Raw genomic sequence first — 18,088 nt, forward strand, 5'->3', positions numbered from 1 at the left:
CCAAATATCAAATTTGCTCTTGGTGATTTGTTTATTTGCCACTCATTGTCTGTGCACAAAAAGGGAAACTTGAATTTTTACAAATATATTTGCCGGACTGATATCATTTATCATTTATTACTACAGTACAAGCAGAAGTTTTACTATATATATATATTCATTATATTTGTGAGCGTTCTTGCCTTATATCTAGCGTCTTTTTTTAGAGTACTAACATCCTCCAAAACGTATCACCTTTTATCGTACATTGTGTATCTATGATCTTGTATCTAACATCTTATTAATTGACAGGTTTTAGCATTTGATACTAGATTTTAGACGATGTGGCCACATCTTACAGATTATTTAAATTCTATGCACTATTAACTGCCCCAATTGATTTATTGAGTTTAAGTTTTTTCATATGTTTATTTATTTAACATATCTGTTTTATTCTAAGTTTGTGAATTGACTATTAAATGATTTTACTGATCTTACGTCTATTTTAGTGCTTAATAACAGCGTGTATATTGTATATATATAATTTTTGGTAAGGATATTGGTTTTTATCACTATTATATATTGGATTTACGAACTTAGCCTTGTGCGCCACTCTATCATCCACCTTAGACCATGGAGTAAAGTAAGGATTCCTAGGATATTATCCTTTCTCCAAGAAGGATTGGAGAAGGGATTGTCAGCTAGTTCCTTAAAGGGACAGATTTCTGCTCTTTCTATTCTTCTGCACAAGCGTCTAGCAGATGTTCCAGACGTTCAGGCATTTTGTCAGGCTTTAGTTAGAATTAAGCCTGTGTTTAAACCTGTTGCCCCGCCATGGCGTTTAAATTTAGTTCTTAAAGTTCTTCAAGGGGTTCCGTTTGAACCTCTGCATTCCATAGATATCAAGCTTTTATCTTGGAAAGTTCTGTTTTTGGTAGCTATCTCTTCGGCTCGAAGAGTTTCAGAGTTATCTGCCTTACAGTGTGATTCCCTTTATCCGATCTTCCATGCAGATAAGGTAGTTTTGCGTACCAAACCTGGGTTTCTTCCTAAGGTGGTATCTAATAAGAATATCAATCAGGCGATTGTTGTTTCTGTCACTGTGTCCTAATCCTTCTTCAAAGAAGGAACGTCTATTACACAATCTTGACGTGGTTCGTGCTTTATAGTTTTATTTACAAGCTACTAAGGATTTTCATCAAACATCTGCATTGTTTTTTGTCTACTCTGTACAGAGGAGAGGCCTAAATGCTTTGGCATCTTCTCTTTCTTTTTGGCTGAGAAGCATAATCCGTTTAGCTTATGAGACTGCTGGCCAGCAGCCTCCTGAAAGAATTACAGCTCATTCCACTAGGGCGGTAGCTTCCACATGGGCTTTTAAAAATGATGCCTCTGTTGAACAGATTTGTAAGGCGGCGACTTGGTCTTCGCTTCATACTTTTTCTAAATTCTACAAATGTTATACTTTTGCTTCCTCGGAGGCTATTTTTGGGAGAAAGGTCTTGCAGGCAGTGGTGCCTTCCGTTTAAGTTCCTGCCTTGTCCCTCCCTTCATCCGTGTCCTAAAGCTTTGGTATTGGTATCCCACAAGTAATGGATGAACCCGTGGACTGGATACACCTTACAAGAGAAAACAAAATTTATGCTTACCTGATAAATTTCTTTCTCTTGTGGTGTATCCAGTCCACGGCCCGCCCTGTCACTTTAAGGCAGGTGTTTTTTATTTTTAAACTACAGTCACCACTGCACCCTATAGTTTCTCCTTTTTTCTTGCTTGTCTTCGGTCGAATGACTGGGAGTGGCAGTTAGGGGAGGAGCTATATAGACAGCTCTGCTGTGGGTGTCCTCTTGCAACTTCCTGTTGGGAAGGAGAATATCCCACAAGTAATGGATGAACCCATGGACTGGATACACCACAAGAGAAAGAAATTTATCAGGTAAGCATAAATGTTGTTTTTGTACTGTATACAAATACACACCCAAACACATATATCATTTACACAGACACTGCCCATATTTAATATTTCAAGCAGTTTGTGTAATGCTGCCCCCTGCTTGCGTGCGGCCAATCCAGCGTGAGCAGGGGCTTTCAGTCATCCCAGTTAGAACTTGACCAGGGTGATTTTAATCCGCCAAAGCTGGAGTATACCTTAGGAAGCAGCGGTATGTTGACCGCTGCTTCTTAAATATCGGCTGCGGGCTTGGTGAACTAACGCTGATGCCCATAGTATACAATAAGCAATAAGCTCTTTGCTTCTGCAGGTCTTACTGACTCTGTGTTACAAATGTTTTGATTTAGAGATTTTACCAAAATACAAAACAATTTGTCTAAAGAGACAGAAAAACAATGTACAAAAACAAGAAACAAAAAGATATTAAACCACTCTGAAAACACTGCAAAGAAACTTGGCTTCAGTTAAAATATCTTGGTTTATGCACTGCCAGGTGCAACCATGTTAAAACTTCTGTGAGATGCTGATTTATATAGAGCTCCATTTTCTATAGTAAACATAGCACAGAGGTCCATAAAACTGGAATACATAAAGTCATGACAGGGGGAGGTTATATAAAGAGGGCTAGTATGATTCTGCTACAAACCTGTTTTTCTGTTTGACCAACCTAATGCCACAGGGATCACAATTTGAACCTACAATGCAATTTATCTGGCCCTCCATTTCTCCAAACTGAATTCTGTATGAAGAATACAAACAATCAAACAAAATACAATATGGAACAACTTCCCTTAGGGTGATGCTGCTTACCAAAAAGTCTCTCCTTCGACCCAATTCAGAAATGCAAGTATGGAAAATGGCGGCGCTTCCAACCCCTGCTTTAGAGCTAGATGGCTTCTGATGTGTTTCTCGATTAGAAACAAATCACATAATAGTGAACAAGACAACAAGTTACTAAAAAGAAAGCATCAGGTATGTATGTAGTTCCTCTGGACACAATCCAAGGACAGGATGTAGTAAAAACTGTGTTTTAATAAAAGAGTTTAAAATACAAAATATATTTCAGCTTAATAACATAAGCTCACTCTACTTGTTTCAGTAGAAAGTGCCTTACTTACTCAAAAGCATTCAAAGTTTAAAGAGTAGTTGTATGATATTTTCTTTCCTAAGATATGGTGAGTCCATGGCTTCAGTTATTACTGTTGGGGATATCACTTCTGGCCAGCAGGAGTAGGCAAAGAGCACCACAGTTAAACTGCTAAGTATCACTCCCTTACCCACAACCCCCAGTCATTCTCTTTTCCTTTGGTGCATGGAGGAGGTGAAGTTTAGGTGTCTGAATTAAAATTTGGATTTCATCTACAAGCAAGTTTTGGGGTATAGCCGTATTCCACGTCATTCCTTGCAGTTGGGTAGTGGTGGCTTTAAAGCAGTTAGGAACTTGTAAAGAGGTACTTACTGCATTTTCCTAACAATTGCTGCCCTAGTTTAGAAAGCCAGAGTTGGCTACTCTGTTCTTTTTTTCCCCAAAGGTCTCTGTGAGGAACTGTGTCCTCTTATACCTTGTGTCAGGGTTTTTTCCCTGCTTTGTTTGTCATGTGCTGCTGTCAGCCATTTTACTCACCTCTCTTGCTGAGTCTGGTGCAGAGTGTGTGATGCTGCTCATTTCCTGCATGCCCTCTTATGGCCAGACTGGTGTACATCATCCGTGTGAGACAGGTTGCAGTCTCAGAATTGTGATGTCATCACTTATTATTTAAAGGGCCTCTGTTCAGTATGCTTTGTCCTTGCGTTGTCTCAGACCTGATTGTAAGTTCCAGTTCCTGTGTATTATCTGGCTGTCTGATGTCCCTCCTGGTTCCTGATCCCTGGCTTGTTCCTGACTCTGCTGTTCTCCTTGTTCCTGATACTGGCTCGTCTGACTACTCGCTTTGGCTCCTGACTCGGTTCATCTGACTATTTGCTTTGGCTCCTGACTCGGCTTGTCTGACTACCAGCTCTGGCTTTGACTCCTGGCTTGTTGTTTGACTTGTGGACTTTTTATTATTTTTTGTTATTAGTAAAGGTGTGATTATTTTTGCACTTCTCGTCTCAGTCTGATTCCTGGCACCCTGGCATTACACAAGGGCCATGAATCCTGATGGTGCTAATAATCCACCTTTACCTACCATCATTTCCAGGATGGATGAATAGGACCACCGCTTGAATCAATTTGCATCAGCCCTGCAAACCCTGCTGACTCGCACTGCACATTTGGACCAAAGTGTCCCGCAAGTTATGGCTGCTCCTGTTTCCGCTGCTGCACCTAGTCCTACCAGGAGCATGTCCGGTTCTGCACCTCTACCTCAGCGATTTGGAGGCGATCCTATTCAGTGCAGAGGGTTTTTGAACCAGGTGGGCATTTACTTTGAGATGTTACCTCAGACGTTTCCCTCTGACAGAGCTAAGGTGGGATTTCTCATCTCGTTCCTCTCTGACACAGCTCTTGCCTGGGCTAATCCCTTGTGAGAGACTAATAAACCTGTGATTTCAAATTACCCTGAATTCGTGGCCTCCTTTCGAAGGGTGTTTGATGTTCCGACTCGCTTCTCCTCTGCTGTTACACGACTCATGTCCATTCAGCAACGTACAAGATCTGTTGCTCAGTATGCCATTAAGTTCAGTACGCTTGCCGCAGAGGTAGGTTGGAACAATGAAGCCCTTGTTGCCGCTCCAGTTCTGGCTCATCCTAACCCTGTCCTGCCTTTCATTCTTGAGGTCGATGCGTCTGAGACTGGAGAAGGTGCCCTCTTGTCTCAACGTCCTACGCCTGACGATTCCTTGCATCTGTGCGGTTTCTTCTCTAAGAAATTGTCTTCAGCGGAGTGCAATTATGAAATTGGGGACAGGGAATTACTGGCCATAATTTTGGCACTCAAGGAATGGAGGCATCTTCTCGAGGGTACTAGCGTACCAGTGCTCATTCTTACTGACCACAAGAATTTAACTTATCTCTCCGAAGCAAAACGTTTGTCGCCCCGACAGGCCAGATGGGCGCTTTTTTTGTCTTGGTTTAATTATGTGGTCTCCTAGCTGCCTGATAGTAAGAATGTTACTGCTGATGCCCTCTCTCAACAATTTTCGCCTCTGTCCAAGGAGGAGTCTGTACCTATTCCAGTTATACCTCCTGACCATATTTTGGCTACCATACGTACTAATTTGACTTCTCCCTTCGGGGAGGAGATCCTGGCTGCACAAACCAATGCACCTCCTGATAAACCTAGTTAAAATGATTTGGTCTGTCACTCAACAATTTTGGTGGCCAGGTCTTCGTTCTGATGTTGCTGCGTATGTTACCTCATGCTCAGTTTGTGCACAGAATAAGACTCCTTGACGTCTTCCTGTGGGTCTTCTTCAACCTATTGGTAATGGTGAGCGTCCTTGGACACATCTTTCCATGGACTTCATTATCAAGCTCACTGTTTTCAATGGCAATACTGTTATCCTTATGGTGGTTGACCGTTTTTTTAAAATGTCACATTACATTCCCTTGAAGAAGCTGCCTACCGCTCAGATACTTGCTTAAATTTTTGCCCGGGAGGTCTTTTACATGGGTTACCCAAGGAGATAGTGTCGGAGATAGTAGTAGCCAGTTTGTCTCCAGATTTTAGCGTTCCTTTTGTGCTCAAATGGGGATCCAGTTTCCTTCTGCTTAGCATATCACCCTCAATCCAATGGGGCTGCGGAATGGTCTAATCAAGCTCTGGAACAGTTCCTCTGTTGCTATGTCTCAGTTCACCACAATAATTGGTCTGAACTGTTACCTTGGGCAGAGGTTGCTCGTAATAGTGCTATTAATGCTTCCTCCCAGTTATCCCCGTTCATGGCGAATTATGGGTTTCAACCATCCTTGTTGCCCAATTCATTCATGTCTCAGGGTATTCCGGCTTTAGAGGAGCATCTCCAGAAACTCTGTTCCTTGTGGGTGCAGATTCAGGATTGCCTTCATCGTTCTATGCAGCGCCAAATGTTCCAGGCTGATCGTAGGCGTCTGCCCGCGCCTTCCTACCAGGTTAGTGAGAGGGTTTGACTGTCCTCCCGTAACTTAAACCTTTGTGTGCCTTCCAATAAACTGGCTCCCCGTTATGTTGGTCCTTTTCGAATACTCCGACGGGTCAATCCTGTGGCCTACGCTCTTGACCTTCTTCCTACAATGCGCAGGGTTTTTTCCCTGCTTTGTTTGCCATATGCTGCTGGCAGCCATTTTACTCACCTCTCTTGCTGAGTCTGGTGCAGAGTGTGTGATGCTGCTCATTTCCTACACGCCTTCTTATGGCCAGACTGGTATACATCATCTATGTGAGACAGGTTGCAGTCTCAGAATTGTGATGTCATCACTTATTATTTAAAGGGTCTCTGTTCAGTATGCTTTGCCCTTGCATTGTCTCAGACCTGTTTGTGAGTTCCAATTCCTGTGTATTACCTGGCTGTTTGACGTCCCTTCTGGTTCCTGATCCCTGGCTTGTTCCTGACTCTGCTGTTCTACTTGTTCCTGATTCTGGCTTGTCTGACTACTCGCTTTGGCTCCTGACTCGGCTCGCTTGACTATTCGCTTTGGCTCCTGATTCGGCTCGTCTAACTACCAGCTCTGGCTTTGACTCCTGGCTTGTTGTTTGACTTGTGGACTTTTTATTATTTTTTGTTATTAATAAAGGTGAGATTATTTTTGCACTTCTCATCTCAGTCTGATTCCTGGCACCCTGACACCTTGTAACTGTCTACATGCCGGACAGTGGAGCAGATGAGTACTTTTTCTTCCAGTTGGGGAGACCATGCACTTTTTTTTGGCTTATTTTAATTGAATATTAAAATCTTTTAAACTTACCTGCACAAGTTTATTTACTGTTACACAACATGTCTGATATGGAGCAAGAGCCTGCTCTCATGAATTCATTTATTATGTTTAGATGCACAAATTGCAGCTCCTATGTAATTTTGTTCTTCATGTGTCAAGACAACCTTGCAAAATAAAGGTGATGTCTCTCAGGATGATGCTGTTAAAATAATACCTCAGCTTTTTCCTGCTACGTCCCAAGCCTCAGTGGTGTCACATGCAGTGCCCTGCGGTTCCTCTATAACTCCTAGTGGAGTTTATTTAAAAGCAGAAATAACTGGCCAGGTATCTTCAGCGGTATCTGCAGCATTAGCTCCCATTCCCAGCTTACAGGGAAAATGCAAGAGGAAGTCTAGAAATTCAGAAAGTAAGGTGCCTGTCCTCAGTTCTGCTTCTCAAGTTGCCCTTTCTCATAAGTCTGATGAGAAAGATACATCGGACTTTCTGAGGGTGAAATCTCAGATTCGGACAGTATAATTCCTTTTTCTGAGAGGTGGTATCCTTCAGATTTAAGCTTAAACACCTTCTTGTATTGTTAAAGGAGGTTTTAGCTACTTTAGATGACTCTGATACCCCTGTCGTTGTCACTCCTAAGAAATCTAGTAAACTTTATAGTTTATTTGATGAACCTTCCACTTCGGAGGTTTTTCCTGTGCTGGACCGTGCTAGGGAGATTATCTCTGAGTAATGAGAGAAACCAGGGGTGTCTTTTTCCTGTTGAGGACCCCATTTAAGACCCTTGGTATACTGTACCCAAAGTTCAAGAGGCCATTTTCACTCTGGCTAAGAGAACCACTATTCCTATTGAGGATAGCTGCTCTTTTTAAGGATCCGATGGACAAGAAGCTGGAGACTTATTTGAAAAAGATTTATGTTCATCAAGGTCTCCAATGGCAACCTGCGGTGTGTATTGCCACCGTGACTAGTGCGGAATCTTATTGGTTCGACACCTTGTCTGATCTTCTTCAAGTAGAGACTTTCTTGGATGAAATTCAAGATAGGATTAAAACTCTTAAGTTGGCCAATTCCTTTATTGCAGATGCCATTTTACAGGTTCTTAGACTAGGAGCTAAAACTTCTAGTTTCACTGTCCTAGCCCGCAGGGCGTTATGGTTGAAATCCTGGTCTGCGTTTCCTCTAAAGTCAAGCTTCTGGCGATTCCTTACAAGGGCAAAACATTGTTTTGACCCGGTTTAGAAGAAATTATCTCTGGAATTACGGGTTGTAAAGGGTCTTTTCTACCTCAAGATAAGAAGAAAAGGCATAAAGGACGTTCCCCTTCTTCCTCCAAGCAGGAACAATCCAAGTCTTCTTGGAAACCCAATCAGTCTTGGAACAAGGGGAAACAATCAAAGAAACCTGCAGCTGATTCCAAATCAGCATGAAGGGTTTGCCCCCGATCCGGGATCGGATCAGGTGGGGGGCAGACTTTCTCAGTTCTCTCAAGCCTGGATATGAGATGTCCCAGATCCCTGGACTGTGGACATAGTATCCCAGGGTTACAAATTGGAATTCAAGACTTTTCCTCCTAGAGGCAGATTCCATCTCTCAAGATTATCTGCAGACCAGATAAAGAGAGAGTCGTTCTTGAAATGTACACAAAATCTTTACTCCCTGGGAGTGATAGTTCTAGTTCCAGTGCAGGAACAGGGTCTCGTGTTCTACTCCAACCTATTTGTGGTTACCAAAAAAGAGGGAACTTTCCGTCCTATTCTAGACTTGAAGTGTCTAAACAAGTTTCTCAAAGTTCCATCCTTTAAGTTGGAGACTATACGCTCCATTCTTCCTTTAGTACAAGAGGGTCAGTTCATGACAACCATAGACCTAAAGGATGTGTATCTTCATGTTCCTATTCACAGGGACCATCACAGATTCCTGAGATTTACCTTTCTGGACAAACATTTCCAGTTTGTGTTTACAATAAATATACCGAATATCACAAAGAAAAAAATGTAAAATAAATGTGATAACAAAAATCATAAAAGGAAAACCAAATAAAGTTCTGAATCAAGGATATGTCTGTGTCCTCTGGATGAGTTTTTCAGCTTGTTAGCATTCCTCAGTGAGATCCCATAAAAAAGGAAACAGAAAATTGCAACATAGTGTGAATCTGTAATGGCACTTTGAGGAAGTAGTTGTTTTGTAACAAATGACTACTCACATTTGTTGGAGCTTTCCACTAAGCTCAAGGATATGCGCACTCCCACTTTATACTGATGGGAAAACAGTACACTAGGCAAAACTTGGATACAAATTTATTTTAAAATATATAAAAGCGTCACATAAGCCTTGATAACACCACAATGTAAGGGTACAAAAGCAGATATGCTGTAACAAATGCTTCAAATCGCCAAACTTGCAAAGAGGTAAATGGATCAGCAGGAGTGTGACCGCTGAAACCAAAACCTTTTTAGTAGCAAGACAATAGCGCTAAGCCCCCAGGTGTCCTGGCTAGTGTAGAGACGCAATAAAACTCAATATAGAACAGTTCAGTTCCGACGTACGTTTCGCTGGTATGCTTTGTCAAGGAATCCTTCACAAAGCATACCAGCGAAACGTACGTCGGAATTTATCAGGTAAGCATAAATTTAGTGTTTTTCAAAAATTTAATTCCCCCTGTACTATATTGAAAACACATTATTTGATGTTTTACTTGAATTTGATGTATTTTTGAAAATATTCACTCATTTCAAATCTGATGACTGCAACACACACCAAAAAAGTTGCAGATAGGTCAGGACTGCAGGAAGGCCATGCTAGTACCCGCACTGTCTGCTTACGCAACCATGCGCTTTTAATCCAGGCAGAGTGTGGATTGGCGTTGTCCTGCTGGAAAATGCAAGGACGTCCCTGGAAGAGAAGACATCTGGATGGCAGCATATGTTGCTCCAAAATTTAAACATATCTTTCTGCATTAATGGTGCCCTCACAGATGTGCAAGTTACCTATGCCATGGGCACTGGCACACCCCCATAACATGACGGATGCTGGCTTTAAGACCTGATGCTGACAACTGCTTGGATGGCCCTTTTCCTCTTTGGCCCGGAGAACACGACAGCTGTTTTTTTTTCTTCAAAAACAATTTGAAATGTTGACTCATCGGACCACAAAACATCATTTCCATTGAGCTACTGTCAATCTCAGATGAGACCAAGCCCAGAGAAGGTGGCGGCGCTTCTGGACAGTGTTGATGTATGGCTTCTGCTTTACTTAGTAAAGCCTTAACTTGCATCTGTGGATGCAGCGGCGAATGGTGACAAAGGTTTACCAAAGTATACCCAAACCCATGTCCGGATATCCATTACAGACTTATGACTGTTTTTGAGACAGTGACATCTGCGGGATCGGAGTTCACGTGCATTCAGAAGTGGTGTTCAGCCTTGCCCTTTACGTACCGAGATTTGACCGGATTTCTTGAATCTTTTCATTTTATTATGCACTGTAGAAGGTTAAATGCCCCAAATCCTACCGATTTGTCTTTGGGGAATGTTGTTGTCAAAGTGTTAGACTATTTGCTGACGCATCTGTTGGCAGATTGGGGAGCCTCCACCCGTCCTTGCTCTTGAAGGACTAGGCCTTTTTTGGAGGCTCCTTATATACCATGATAACACATCACCTTCTTATTTCAAATTGTCACATCGCTATTAGTCCTAAATTGCCCCTATCCCAACTTTTTTGGAACATGTTGCAGTCATCAGATTTGAAATGAGTGTATATTTTCAAAAATACATTAAATTCACAAAAGTAAAACATGAAATAATGTGTTAATATGTCTATGATTAAGGCAGTCAGGGCCAAAATGCGTAAGACGTGCCTGGCATGCCCATACTTATTTTAATATTCCATGTGAGCCAAAGTGTTTTTTATATTTTGATTGACAATAAAAGTCTATGTTTTAGCAGCTTTGTTTCATCATTTTATGTGTTAAAGGGACAGTCTTCAATATAATTTGTATTGTTTTAAAAGATAGATAATCCCTTTATTACTCATTCTCCAGTTTTGCATAACCAACACAGTTATATTAATATACTTTTTACCTCTGTGGTTACCTTGTATCTAAGCATCTTCTGACAGCCCCCTGATCACATGACTTTTTATTTATTATCTATTGACTTGCATTTAGTACTGTGTTGTGCTAAATATTAAATAACTCCTTGGGTGTGATCACAATGCTATCTATATGGCCCACGTGAACTAGCAGTCTCCTGTTGTGAAAAGTAAATAAAAAAAAAAGCATGTGTTAAGAGGCTGTCTATAGTGGCTTAGAAACAGGCAGACATTTAGAGGTTTAAATGTTATAAAGTATATTAATATAACAATGTTGGTTGTGCAAAGCTGGGGAATGGGTAGTAAAGGCGTTATCTATCTTTTTAAACATTAACAATTTTAGTGTAGACTGTCCCTTTAATAATGTGTTTTCAATATTGTACAGGGTTAATTGAATTTTCAAATGACTCTTTTTGTTAGGTTTTTTCCATTTTCCATACTGTCCCAACTTTTACAGAATTGGGGTTGTACACACACGCACACACACACACTCACACATACACACACACACACACTCACACATACACACACTCACACACACACACACACATACACACAGACTCACACACACACTCACACATACACACACACTCATACATACACACACACTCACACATACACACACACACACACACTCACTCACACTCACACATACACACAGACTCACACACACACTCACACATACACACTCATACATACACACACACTCACATACACACTCTCTCACACACACACACACTCACACATACACACGCACACTCACACATACACACAGACTCACACACACACATACACACACATACACTAACACACACTATATGGCCAAAAGTTTATAGACAACCCTACTAATTATTGAGTTAAAAATGTTCAACCACACCCATGATAACAGGTGCATAAAATCTAGGACCTAGCCATGAAATCTCCATAGACAAACATTGGCAGTACAATGGGTCATACTAAAGATCTCGTAGCACTGGATACTGCCTTTGCCACTGGTCAGTTCATGAATTTCTGCCCTGATGGAACTGCTGAGTGCTGAAGTGCACAGTGTGTAAAAGTCACTTATCGTCTGTTGCATCACTTACTACAGAGCTCCAAGCTGCCCCTGGAAGCAACATCAGCACAAGAACTGTGTTTCTGGAGCTTCATGAAATTGGATTCTATGACTGAGAAGCTGTACACAAGATTCACATCAATATGAGCAATGCCAAGCGTCACCTAAAGGGAAGTAAAGCATGCAGCCACTGGACTCTGAAATGTGTCCTCTAGAGTGTTGAATCATAGTTTACAATCTAGCAATCTGATGGAAGAATCTGGGTGTGGCGAATGCCAGGAGAATGCTAAATACCGGAATGTACATTGCCTACTCTAAAGTTTGGTGGAGGAGGGATTCTGGTCTGAGGCTATTTTATAATTTAGGCAATTGGGTGGTTCCATCATGACTGTGCCCCTGTGCACAAAACAAGGTCCAGTAAGACATGGTTTACTGAATTTTGTGTGTAGGGACTCAAGTTACCTGCACAAAGCCCTGACCTCAACCCCATTGAACAGCTTTGGGATGAATTGGAACGCTGATTGCTAGCCAGATCTCATCCAACATCAGTGCCTGACAGCACAAAAGCTCTTTTGGCTTTATGGGCACAATTTCCCACCAACACAATGCAAAATTAATTGTGACTTTTATAGCCACAAAGGGGGAGGGACAACTCCATATTAAAGGGACATAAAACCCCATTTTCTCCAACATTGGTGTGTCCGGTCCACGGCGTCATCCATAACTTGTGGGGAATATTCTCTTCCCCAACAGGAAATGGCAAAGATCACAGCAAAAGCCGTCCACACAGTCCCCCCCAGGCTCCGCCCACCCCAGTCATTCTCGTTGCCGCTGAACAAGCAGCATTTCCACGGAGATGGTGAAGAGTATGTGGTGTTTAGTTGTAGTTTTTTATTCTACTATCAAGAGTTTGTTATTTTAAAATAGTGCTGGTATGTACTATTTACTCTGAAACAGAAAAAGATGAAGAGTTCTGTTTGTGAGAGGAATATGATTTTAGCAGCAGTAACTAAAATCGTTTGCTGTTTCCACATAGGACTGTTGAGATGAGATAACTTCAGTTGGGGGAAACAGTTGGCAGACTTTTCTGCTTAAGGTATGACTAGCCATATTTCTAACAAGACTGTGTAATGCTGGAAGGCTGTAATTTTCCCCATCATGGGGACCGGTAAGCCATTTCTTAGTCTCAAACAGAATAAAGGGCTTAATATGGGCTATAAAACTGGTAGACACTTTTATGGGCTAGATCGATTGCTTTATTTGGGCATTTTATACAGCTTGATGTTGAATTTCACACTTTATAACTTTGGGGAACGTTTTTTTACGTCAGGCACTGGTTTAGACACCTTCCCAGTCAGGAAGGGCCTTCTATGTAGTAGGCAGAGCCTCATTTTCGCGCCATTACTGCGCAGTTACTTTTGAGGACATGCAGGACATGCAGCTGCATGTGTGTGGGTCTGGAAGTAGTTGAAAAGGTTCCTAGAAGGCTTCATTTGGTATCGTATACCTCCCTGGGTTTGGTAAAGTCGCAGCAAAGGCTGTAGCTGGGACTGTAGAGGGGTTAAAACTGTAAACGGCTCCGGTTTCGTCATTTTAAGGGTTAAAGGTCTGAAATTTGGGGTGCAATGCTTTGAATGCTTTAAGACACTGTGGTGCAAATTTGGTTAAAATTGAACAATTCCTTCATAGTTTTTCACATATTCAGTAAAAAAGTGTGCCCTGTTTAAAATTTAAAGAGACAGTAACGGTTTTGTTTTAAAACGGTTTTTGTATTTTATTGACAAGTTTAAGCCTGTTTAACATGTCTGTGCCTTCAGATAAACTATGTTCTGTATGTATGGAAGCCAATGTGTCTCCCCCTTCAAAATTGTGTGATAATTATGCCATAGCGTCCAAACAAAGTAAGGACAGTACTGCCACAGATAGTAAAGTTGCCCAAGATGATTCATCAGATGAAGGGAGTAGACATAGTTCTACATCATCTCCTTCTGTGTCTACACCAGTTTTGCCCACACAGGAGACCCCTAGTACTTCTAGCGCGCCAATGCTTGTTACTTTGCAACAATTGACGGCAGTAATGGATAACTCCATAGCAAATATTTTATCCAAAATGCCTGCATTTCAGAGAAAGCGCGATTGCTCTGTTTTAAACACTGTAGAGCAGGAGGGCGCTGATGATAATTGCTCTGTCATACCCTCACACCAATCTGAAGTGGCCATGAGGGAGGTTTTGTCAGATGGGGAAATTTCTGATTCAGGTAGAATTTCTCAACAGGCAGAACCTGATGTTGTGACATTTAAATTTAAATTAGAGCATCTCCGTGCACTGCTTAAGGAGGTGCTATCTACTCTGGATAATTGTGACAACCTGGTCATTCCAGAAAAGTTGTGCAAGATGGACAAGTTCCTAGAGGTTCCGGTGCACCCCGACGCTTTTCCTATACCCAAGCGGGTGGCGGAAATAGTGAATAAGGAGTGGGAGAAGCCCGGCATACCTTTTGTCCCCCTCCTATATTTAAGAAATTATTTCCTATGGTCGACCCCAGAAAGGATTTATGGCAGACAGTCCCTAAGGTCGAGGGGGCAGTTTCTACACTAGCTAAGCGCACTACTATTCCTATCGAGGATAATTGTGCTTTCAAAGATCCTATGGATAAAAAATTGGAGGGTTTGCTTAAAAAGATTTTTGTACAGCAAGGTTACCTCCTGCAACCTATTTTGTGCATTATTCCTGTCACAACAGCAGCGTGGTTCTGGTTCGAGGAACTAGAAAAGTCGCTCAGTAGAGAGACTCCGTATGAGGAGGTTATGGACAGAATTCACGCACTTAAGTTAGCTAATTCCTTTATTTTAGATGCCGCTTTGCAGTTAGCTAGATTAGCGGCAAAAAATTCAGGGTTTGCAATTGTGGCGCGCAGAGCGCTCTGGCAAAAGTCTTGGTCAGCGGATGTATCTTCCAAGACAAAATTGCTTAATATCCCTTTCAAGGGTAAAACCCTTTTTGGGCCAGAATTGAAAGAGATTATCTCAGACTTCACTGGGGGTAAGGGCCACGCCCTCCCACAAGATAGGCCTTTCAAGGCCAAGAATAAGTCTAATTTTCGCAATTTCAGGAACGGACCGGCCTCCAACTCTGCAGCCTCTAGACAAGAGGGTAATGCTTCGCAAACCAAACCAGCTTGGAAACCGATGCAAGGCTGGAACAAGGGTAAGCAGGCCAAGAAGCCTGCTGCTGCTACCAAAACAGCATGAAGGAGTAGCCCCCGATCCGGGACCGGATCTAGTAGGGGGCAGACTCTCTCTCTTCGCTCAGGCTTGGGCAAGAGATGTTCAGGATCCCTGGGCACTAGAAATAGTTTCTCAGGGTTATCTTCTGGAATTCAAGGAACTACCCCCAAGGGGAAGGTTCCACATGTCTCACTTATCTTCAAACCAAATAAAGAGACAGGCATTCTTACATTGTGTAGAAGACCTGTTAAAATGGGAGTGATACACCCAGTTCCAACTGTGGAACAAGGAATGGGATTTTACTCAAATCTGTTTGTAGTTCCCAAAAAAGAGGGAACTTTCAGACCAATTCTGGATTTAAAGATTCTAAACAAATTTCTCAGAGTGCCATCGTTCAAAATGGAAACTGTTCGAACGATTTTACCTTCAATCCAGGAGGGTCAATTTATGACTACCGTGGATCTAAAGGATGTGTATCTACATATTCCTATCCACAAAGATCATCATCAGTTCCTAAGGTTCGCCTTTCTAGACAAACATTACCAGTTTGTGGCTCTCCCATTCGGGCTAGCCACTGCTCCAAGGATTTTCGCAAAGGTACTCGGGTCCCTTCTAGCAGTTCTAAGACCAAGGGGCATTGCAGTGGCACCTTACTTGGACGACATTCTGATACAAGCGTCGTCTCTTTCAAAGGCAAAGGCTCACACAGACATCGTTCTGGCCTTTCTCAGATCTCACGGGTGGAAAGTGAACATAGAAAAGAGTTCCCTGTCTCTGTCGACAAGAGTTCCTTTCTTGGGGACAATAATAGATTCTTTAGAAATGAAGATTTTCCTGACAGATGTCAGAAAGTCAAAACTTCTAAACGCTTGTCAAGTTCTTCACTCTGTTCAACGACCTTCCATAGCTCAGTGCATGGAAGTAGTAGGGTTGATGGTTGCAGCAATGGACATAGTTCCTTTTGCGCGAATTCATCTAAGACCATTACAACTGTGCATGCTGAAACAGTGGAATGGGGACTATACAGACTTGTCTCCAGTGATTCAAGTGGATCAGAAGACCAGAGACTCACTCCATTGGTGGCTAACCCAGGATCACCTGTCCCAGGGAATGAGCTTCCGCAGACCAGAGTGGGTCATTGTCACGACCGATGCCAGTCTAGTGGGCTGGGGCGCGGTCTGGGACTCCCTGAAAGCTCAGGGTCTATGGTCTCGGGAAGAGTCTCTTCTCCCGATAAACATTCTGGAACTGAGAGCGATATTCACTACTCTCAGGGCTTGTCCTCTACTAGCAAAGGCCAGATTCATAAGATTCCAATCAGACAACATGACGACTGTTGCTTACATGAACCATCAGGGGGGAACAAGGAGTTCCCTGGCGATGAGAGAAGTGACCAAAATCATAAAATGGGCGGAGGATCACTCCTGCCACCTATCTGCGATCCACATCCCAGGAGTGGAAAACTGGGAGGCGGATTATCTGAGTCGTCAGACATTCCATCCGGGGGAGTGGGAACTCCACCCGGAGATATTTGCCCAGTTGACTCAATTATGGGGCATTCCAGACATGGATCTGATGGCGTCAGAACTTCAAGGTTCCTACGGGTCCAGATCCAGGGATCCCAAGGCGACTCTAGTGGATGCATTAGTAGCGCCTTGGGCCTTCAACTTAGCTTATGTGTTTCCACCATTTCCTCTCATTCCCAGGCTGGTAGCCAGGATCAAACAGGAGAGGGCCTCAGTGATCTTGATAGCTCCTGCGTGGCCACGCAGGACTTGGTATGCAGACCTGGTGAATATGTCATCGGCTCCACCATGGAAGCTACCTTTGAGACAGGATCTTCTTGTACAGGGTCCATTCGAACATCCAAATCTAGTTTCCCTCCAGCTGATGGCTTGGAAATTGAACGCTTGATTTTATCTAAGCGTGGGTTTTTGGATTCTGTGATAGATACTCTGGTACAAGCCAGAAAACCTGTAAATAGAAAAATTTACCATAAAATATGGAAAAGATATATCTGTTGGTGTGAATCCAAGGGATTCTCATGGAGTAAGATCAAAATTCCTAGGATCCTTTCTTTTCTTCATAAAGGTTTGGACAAGGGATTATCAGCGAGTTCTCTAAAGGGACAGATTTCTGCTTTATCTGTCTTGTTACACAAACGACTGGCAGCTGTGCCAGATGTTCAAGCTTTTGTTCAGGCTTTGGTCAGGATCAAGCCTGTTTACAGACCTTTGACTCCTCCCTGGAGTCTGAATTTAGTTCTTTCAGTTCTTCAAGGGGTTCCATTTGAACCTCTACATTCCATAGATATCAAGATGTTATCTTGGAAAGTTCTGTTTTTGGTTGCTATTTCTTCTGCTAGAAGAGTTTCTGAGTTATCTGCTCTGCAGTGTTATCCGCCCTATCTGGTGTTCCATTCAGATAAGGTTGTTTTGCGTACTAAACCTGGTTTCCTTCCAAAGGTTGTTTCCAACAAGAATATTAACCAGGAAATCGTTGTGCCTTCTTTGTGTCTGAATCCAGTTTCAAAGAAGGAACGTTTGTTACACAATTTAGATGTAGTTCGTGCTTTAAAGTTCTATTTAGAAGCAACAAAGGATTTCAGACAAACGTCTTCTCTGTTTGTCGTTTATTCTGGCAAGAGGAGAGGTCAAAAAGCTACTGCTACCTCTCTTTCCTTTTGGCTGAAAAGCATCATCCGATTGGCTTATGAGACTGCCGGACGGCAGCCTCCCGAACGCATCACAGCTCACTCTACTAGGGCTGTGGCTCCCACATGGGCCTTCAAGAACGAGGCTTCTGTTGATCAGATATGTAAGGCAGCGACTTGGTCTTCCCTGCACACTTTTGCCAAATTCTACAAATTTGATACTTTTGCTTCTTCGGAGGCTATTTTTGGGAGAAAGATTTTGCAAGCCGTGGTGCCTTCCTTTAGGTAACCTGATTGGCTCCC

General features: G+C 42.5%; 1 protein-coding gene across 2 annotated transcripts in view; it reads left to right on the plus strand.

Annotated features, from left to right (window-relative positions):
* The window catches only part of HHAT (hedgehog acyltransferase), a 1,153,474-nt gene that overhangs the window by 494,814 nt on the left and 640,572 nt on the right, over positions 1–18,088 (plus strand). The gene's annotated exons all lie outside the window — the stretch shown is intronic.

This window comes from Bombina bombina, chromosome 4 (genome assembly GCF_027579735.1).
Source record: "Bombina bombina isolate aBomBom1 chromosome 4, aBomBom1.pri, whole genome shotgun sequence".
NCBI lineage: Eukaryota > Metazoa > Chordata > Amphibia > Anura > Bombinatoridae > Bombina > Bombina bombina.